Raw genomic sequence first — 7,949 nt, forward strand, 5'->3', positions numbered from 1 at the left:
TCTATTTCTATTTCTTCTTGATTCAGTCTTGGTAGGCTGTAGGTATTCAAGAATTTATCCACTTCCTCTAGGATTTTCAATGCATTAGTGTATAGTTCTTCCTAATAGTCTGATTATCTTTCATATGTCTGTGTTATCAGCTGTAATGTCTTTTTCATTTCTGATTTTATTTATTTTGGTCTATTTTCTTTTTTCTTGGTTAATCCAGCAAGTGATTTATTGATTTTGTTAATCTTTTCTAAAAATCAACTATTTCTTTTGTTGATTGTTTATAGTTTTTCAGTCTTTATGTCATTTAGTTCTGCTCTGATCTTTATTATTTTTTTATTTCTACTAATTTTGGATTTGGTTTGTTCTTGACTTTCTAGTTCCCTGAGGTGCATTGTTAGATTGTTTATTTGAAATCTTTTCACATTTTTGATGTAGGCGTTTACTGCTGTAAACTTCCCTCTTAGTGCTGTTTTGGCTGTATTGCTTAGGTTTTGGTATGTGGTGCTTCAGTTTTCTCATTTCAATAAATTTTTTTATTTCCTGCTTAATTTCTTTCTTGGCCCAGTGTTCATTCATTCAGAAGCATGTTGCTTAATTTTTATGCATTTGTACACTTTTCAGTGTTCCTCTTGTTATTGATTTCTAGTTTTATTCTATTGTGGTCTGAGAAGATACTTGATAGGATTTTGATTTTTAAAATATTTATTGAGACTTGTTTTGTGTTGAAACACATGATCTATTCTGGAGAATGTTTCCTGTGCTGATTAGAAGAATGCCTACTTTGTAGCTACTGGACAATGTGTTCTGTAAGTGTCTGTTAGGTCCATTTGGTGTAATGCGCAGTTTAAATTCAATGTTTCTTTGTTGATTTTCTGCCTGGATGATCTGTATAATACTGAGAGTGGGTTGTTAAAGTCTCCAATTATTATTGTATTGGAGTCGATCTTTCTCTTTAGATCTAATAATATTTGCCTTATATATCTGGGTGCTCTGGTGTTGGGTGCATATATGTTCAACTCTTGTTGAATTGATCCCTTTATCATTGTATAATAACTGTCTCTTTTTACTGTTTTTGACTTAAAATCTGCTTTATCTAATATAAGTATAGACACTCCTGCTAACTTTCGGTTTCTATTTGCATGGAATATCTTTTTCCATCTCTTTACTTTCAGTCTATATGTGTCTTTGCAGGTGAGATGAATATCTTGTAGGCAGCATATCGTTTAAAATCCACTCAACCAGTCTATATCTTTTAAGTGAAAAAGTTTAATCCAGTTATATTCAAGGAATTACTGATATGTGAGGGGCTATCATTCTATTATTTGATTTTGGGTTTGTATTGTTCATTTCTTACTCTCTGACTGTTCATTATTGTGGCTTGGTGGCTTTTTGTAGTGATAATATTTGAGTCTATTCCTTGTTTCTGTGTTTGCTCCACCAGTGGTTTTTATATTTTCATGCATTTTCATGATGATAGATACCATTAGGGCCAGTCTCGTAATGATAAATTGCTTCAGCTTTTGCTTGTTTGGGAAATACTTTATTTCTTCTTCATTTTACTGTGTATGGTATCCTCGGCTGACAGTTTTTCCTTTTAACACTTTAAATATATCATCCCATTCTCTCTTGTCCTGGTGAGTTTTCTGCTGAGAAATTTACTGTTAGCCTGATGGAGGTTTCTTTACAAGTGACTAGACTTTTTTTTTTTCTTGCTATTTTTACAATTCTTTTTGTCTTTTATTTTTAACAGTTTTACTGTAATGTGCCATAGAAAAGATCTTTTTGAATTGTATCTATCTGGGGATCTCTGAGCTCCTGTATCTGAATGTATAAATATCTTGCTAGACTTGGGGAATTTTTCATCTATTATTTCATTAAATAGGTTTTTCAACTCTTTTGTTTTCTCTTTATTTTTTGAGACACAGAGAATTTGAAAATTGGGTCACTTTACGGTACCCCTTATGTCACATAGGCTTTGCTCATTGTTCTTTATTCTTTAAAATTTTTTTGTCTGAACGGTTTATTTCAAAGACCCATCTTCAAGTTCTGAGATTCTTTCTTCACTTGATCTAATCCGTTGTTACGGCTATTGAATGTATTTTGTACTTCATTCAATGAATGCTTCAGGTCCAGAATTCCTATTTGTTTGTTTGTTTGTTAATGATATTTATCTCTTAGATAAATTTCTCATTCATACCCTGAATTGTTTTTCTGATTTCTTTGTACTTTTTTTTGGAATTTTCTTGTATCTCACCAAGCTTCTTTAATATGATTATTTTGAAATTTTTCTGGGATTTTATAAATTTCTTTTTGATAGAAATCTGTTACTGGAGAATTATTTTGTTTCTTTGGAGGTATCATATTTCCTTGCTTTTTCATGTTTCCTGTGTTCTGATGTTGATATCTGCATAACTGGTGTAACAGTTGTTTCTAATTTTTTGAATTTGCTTTCACAGGGGAGGACTTTTCCCTGAAGATGTGTCTATGGTGTGGCTGGGTAGGGCACTTTGGCTTTTATTCTGGTTGCCTGTAGTATTGTAGTCTCTGCACAATTTATTCAGCCATAAACTGCATTAGTGATGTCTATGATTTTCTTGGTGGTTTGGGGTGTGGTTGTTAGTGGAGGCCTGTGATAATATTTTGCTAGTGACTGGAATGCCAGGTGGCCCAGTCTTTGGGATTTAGTGGTGGCAGCAGCAGGCTGAGAATGTCTGTCCTTGGGCTCCAGGGTCCCATGTGCTGGCACCAGTGTTAGCAGGTCTAGATAGGTCAATTCTTGGGCCTCCAAGTGGCTGACTTGAGTACTGGGAATGGCAGTGGTGGGCTGGGAAAATGGGCAGGTTCTCAGGTCCCTGGTCAGAGCTCTGGCATGACTAATGGCTGTAGCATTGGTTGAACAACTCTCCAGGACCTAAGCAGTTTTCACTGGTGGTGGTGGTGGCTGTGTTAGTCTTAGGGCCAATGTGATCAAGAGGCTCTCCCATGGCTAGAATCTCAGGAGTCTATGGTGGAAATGTGGACCACTGGGAGTCACCCACTTACCTTTCCCTTACATTAGGGAGCTTTTCCAAGCTCCCAGCTGCTCCAGGCTGTGGAGACTGCCTTACATCTCTCTCCTTCCCTGATTTTGGTGTTTCCTGTCACTTCCCTGTTGAATTACATGCTTTCTCTTAGTTGATCTATTTGAAATGTGATTATCTACTGACTATTTTGGTTCTTCTTTGTGAAAGAGGTGAGGACTAGATGCATCTAGTCAGCCATCTTAAAGCCCCTCCTTCATTATATTTCTTTTTTTGTTGTTATTTTTCTTAATTTATATCCATTTCCATATATTAAATAATGATAAAATCCTCCAAAAGATCCAATCCATCATATTTATGGTAATGACTCTTAAATCCATCATCATCCCTTACCTCTCTACCTAGATGGCCTCTCTACCTTGATGGCTTTAAGGCCCCGGAAATTCAGTGTATCCTATATTCATTATTTTAATCCTATTACCCATCTTTCTGCATTCTGAGTATCTGACTTAATGACTCTGCCTTCTACCCAGTTGTCCAACCTATGATTAAAAATATCACAGATATCTTTGACCACTGCTGCTTCTTCATTCACCACTATCAGTAGCAACATCATGTCAATTCCACCTCAGAAATATGTCTCATGCTCCTCCCCTTATCTGATTATTTGTTACCCTGTACCAATGCTCATTACTCATTGTCCCAGCTCTCATATAAACCTCCAAACTGGTCTGTATCTATGATCCCCCTACTTCACACAATCCCTATACTACCGTCAAACTTCATTACAAAAAAAAAAAAAAAAAAGCAAATGTAGAAGTTTCACGTGGGGAAGATGAGTAAGTTCTGGAGATAGATGGTGGTGATGGTTGCAGAACAATGTGAATTTATTTAATGCCACTTAAAAGGGGTTGAAATGATAAGTTTTACATTATGTATACTTTAACCACAGTCAAATATAAATATATGGTCATGTCATTCCTAGGCTTATAATACTCTTTCATAATTACCATTGGTTTCTCACCGGCTACTACAGAAAAAAGTTCAAACGTCTTTGCAACCTGACCCTAACCATCCTCTCCAGGCCATCCTAGCCATTACATTCCATATCTTAAACACACTGTCTAGTCCTCAAAGATTCTTCAGTTATACATACTTTTCCCAACAATTTATTCTGTCTGTAAAGTCTTTTCTTTATTGAGATAATTTATATACAGTAAAATTTACCTCCATTTAAGTAGGTATTTAATGTCTTTCAATATTTAATGTCTTTTATGGCCCGATGCGGTGGCTCATGTCTATAATCCCAGAACTTTGGGAGGCTGAGGCGAGTGGATCATCTGAGGTCAGGAGGTCGAGACCAGCCTGGCCAACACGGAGAAACGCCCCATCTCTACTAAAATTACAACAATTAGCTGGGTGAGGTGGCTTACGCCTGTAATCCCATATACTTGGGAGGCTAAGGCAAGAGAATCACTTGAACCCAGGAGGCGGAGGTTGCTGTGAGCCAAGATGGTGCCACTGCACTCCAGCCTGGGTGACAGAGATTCTGTCTCAAAACAAAACAAACAAATATCGAATGTCTTTTACATTTAATGTCTTTTTACAAATAATTATCAAGATATAGAACATTCCTATACCCCTGAACATTTCTTCATACCCCTTTTTAGTGTATCCCGTCTTTTCACCCCCACTCCCTGTCAGCCACTGATCTGTTTTCTATTTTTTATAGTTTTATCTGTTCTAGAAATTCACACAAATGATTAATAGAGCATGTAGTCTTTGTGTCCAACTCCTTTTATTTAATATAATGCTCTTCAGATTTATTTTACTATTGAATAATACTTCTTTATTTGAATATATTGCAATTTATACAATCACCACACGATGGACACTTGGTGTTTCCAGTTTGGAGATATTAATGAATAAAGCTACTATGAACATGTGCATACTAAGCTTTGTGTGGACATGTGTTCCTGTTCAGATTGGGTAAATATCTAGGAGTAGAATTGCTGGGTCATGTGACAAGTATATATTTGACATGATAAGAAAGTGCCAAACTAGTTTCCATTGGTTGTACTATTGTACCTTTCCACAAGAAATGTTATCAGAATTCCAGTTGCTTCACATCCTCACCAACACTTATTACTAATTGTTAGAATTTTTTATTTCAGCCATTGTAGTGTAAGTGTGTAGTAGTGTCTCATGATGGTTTTAATTTAAATTTGCCTGAAGACTACTTATGTGGAACATTTTTTCATGTAGTCAACTATGTATCTTTTTTGGTGAAATGTCTATTCAAACTTCTGCCCATTTAAAAATTTCAGTTGTTTGTCTTCTTGTAATTGAGTAGTAATAATTCTTTATATATTATGAAGAGAAGTTCTTTATCATATATGTATTCTGCCAATATTTTCTCCTAGTATTTGGTTTGTCTTTTCATTTTCTTAATCGTGTTTTTAGAATAACAAATGTTCTAAATTTTGATGCAGTTCGATTTATCCATTTTTCTAAATGATCTGTCCATTTTGTGTCCTACTGAAGAAGTAAAGTAAATGAAGACATACAGTGAGATCATAGATTGGAAGAGTAAACATTATTAAGATGCCATTTCTGCCCAATTGATCTACAGATTCAGTGCAGTCCAATTTGAAATGTCAGCTGATTTTTCAAAAATAAAAATTGGTAATTAATTCAAGGGCACAAAGATTTTCTCCTGTGTTTTCTTCAAGCTGTTCCATAGTTTTAGCTCTTACATTCAGGTATATAATACATTAGAGTTAGTTTTTGTGTATGATGTGAGGTGACCATTAAAATTTATTTTTTTCATGTGGGAAAAGTCCATCCTTTTACCATCAAATTGCCTTGGCACTTCAAACTGTTCTTATTACTCTAGCTTTAGAATAATTCTTGAATTCAGATAGTATTAGCCTTGCACTTCATTCTCTTTCACATTTGTTTTGGTTATTCTATGCCCTTTGCATTTCCATATAAATCTTAGAATGAGCTTGTCAATTTTTACAAAGGAAATTCTGTACAGATATTGATTAGGATGACGTTGAAACTGTAAATCAATTTGGATAGAATTGACATCATAACAATGAGTCTTCTAATTCATAAACTTTATGTAGCTCTCCATTTATTTTATTTGCTTTCAGTGATATTTTATAATTATATAGTTTTAGGTGCAGCTCTTGAACATATTTTGTTTATTTACATATATTTCATATTTTTGGATGTAAAATATTATTTTCTTAATTTTAATTTCTCTTTGTTCATTGGTAATACAAAAATTTTCAGACGTTCCATTCACTTAGAAAAAATGTCATTAACTTGTGTGATTCAAAGCCCCCAAACACCCATTTTTTCCCTAATGTCTTTCTCACTGCTATATTATCTTTGGAAAGTCCCTCTATTACTGAGGGCTAATAAATGATCTAAAGAAAGTCTTTGCTAATTTATATTTTAGTTGGGAGAAGCAACACATTAAGTGATTTTTTTTTCAGGGCCAAGTTAGTCTATAGATAATAGAAATAGTTCTTTGATCAGATGATTGAAGGATAAGTATAGTATAGGGGAACTTATGAGGGAGGAACAGACCCAAGTGGGACTCCATGGTGAAGAATCTTGAGAAATCAGCACAGTAAATCAGTTTTGGGTGCTTGATGGAGGAACAAATGAACAAAGTGAGGCAACTGAGGGGATAGAGGAGGAAAGGATAACTCTAACTTTTCTTCATGGACACATCTACAAAATAAATGTAAAATTGTCTTATTGATTCTTATTCTTGGAATAGACTCAACTCATTAAATTGTAGATTATTTCTTTGATCCCTGAATATCTGGAGACCAGAAATAATGAAGAGACAAACAAAGATGATGTATGTACATGATCACATTCAGTTATTCACCTTCATGTGGAAAAACAGAAATGTTTATAATATTAAATTAAAACTGTGGATAGTTCTACGGTTCTTGGGATTAATATTTAATACCAAATAATGAAGTAACATGGTGAGATCTTAAATAACAATGCGTTGAAAAGTTTTCAGCAATGTATTTTGCCCTCTTTTTCCTGGATACTTCCTGCAGGCAAAAGACTACAGAGCTATCTTCCTGTAAAACTTATTTCCCTCTGGCTTACATTCTCATGAACACTCACATTTTTTTTTTTAAGTAAGTAAACATATCCCCTACTCAAGGACTGTGGCTTATAATCACGGCACATTTCTGTGTCAACAGAATGTTACAGAAAGATTTAACATGGGTAAATCAAATTAGGTCGATAACTTGAGAATAATCAACAGTTGGCTATAACCTTCTCGTCTGCTGTATGTGCTTACTTGAGGGGCAAATAAAAAATAGTTATGACAAAGACAGCAGTCCAGATGTTGGGATACATGTTCAGTATTCAGATGGAAAACAAGATTGATGTGACTGTAATATCTGTCACTTCACTGGTCAATAGTATTCATCTGGAATTCTCTGCCTAGATAAATCAACATCTTAAAGCTTTATGCTTAATTTACAAATTTAATCTTCCCAAATAAAGTATAGAAGCATTTTTAGGTCTAGAATATATAATGCTCATTTTTCTTCACCCAGAAAAACTCTCTTTTAGTATTTCTTGAAGTACAGGTCTACTGATGACCAATTTTATCATTTTTTTTCTAAAAAAACTTTGATTTTGTGCATGTGTGTATTATGTTTTTTGGTTTAAAAATTATGAGCATTTATTATCTCACATTTTCTGTGAGTCAGAAATTTGAAAGTTCAGTGATATGGCTCAGGGTCTCTTATAAGTTGCAACCAAGCTTTCAGCCAAGGCAATCGTCATCCGAAGGCTTCACTGGAGCTGGAGGATCTTCATGACTGCTGCAAAAAGTCCTCAGTTCCTTACTGGCTGTTGGCCAGAGGCTTCAATTCCTTTCCACATGGG

This window comes from Pan paniscus, chromosome 5 (assembly GCF_029289425.2).
Source record: "Pan paniscus chromosome 5, NHGRI_mPanPan1-v2.0_pri, whole genome shotgun sequence".
Taxonomy (NCBI): domain Eukaryota; kingdom Metazoa; phylum Chordata; class Mammalia; order Primates; family Hominidae; genus Pan; species Pan paniscus.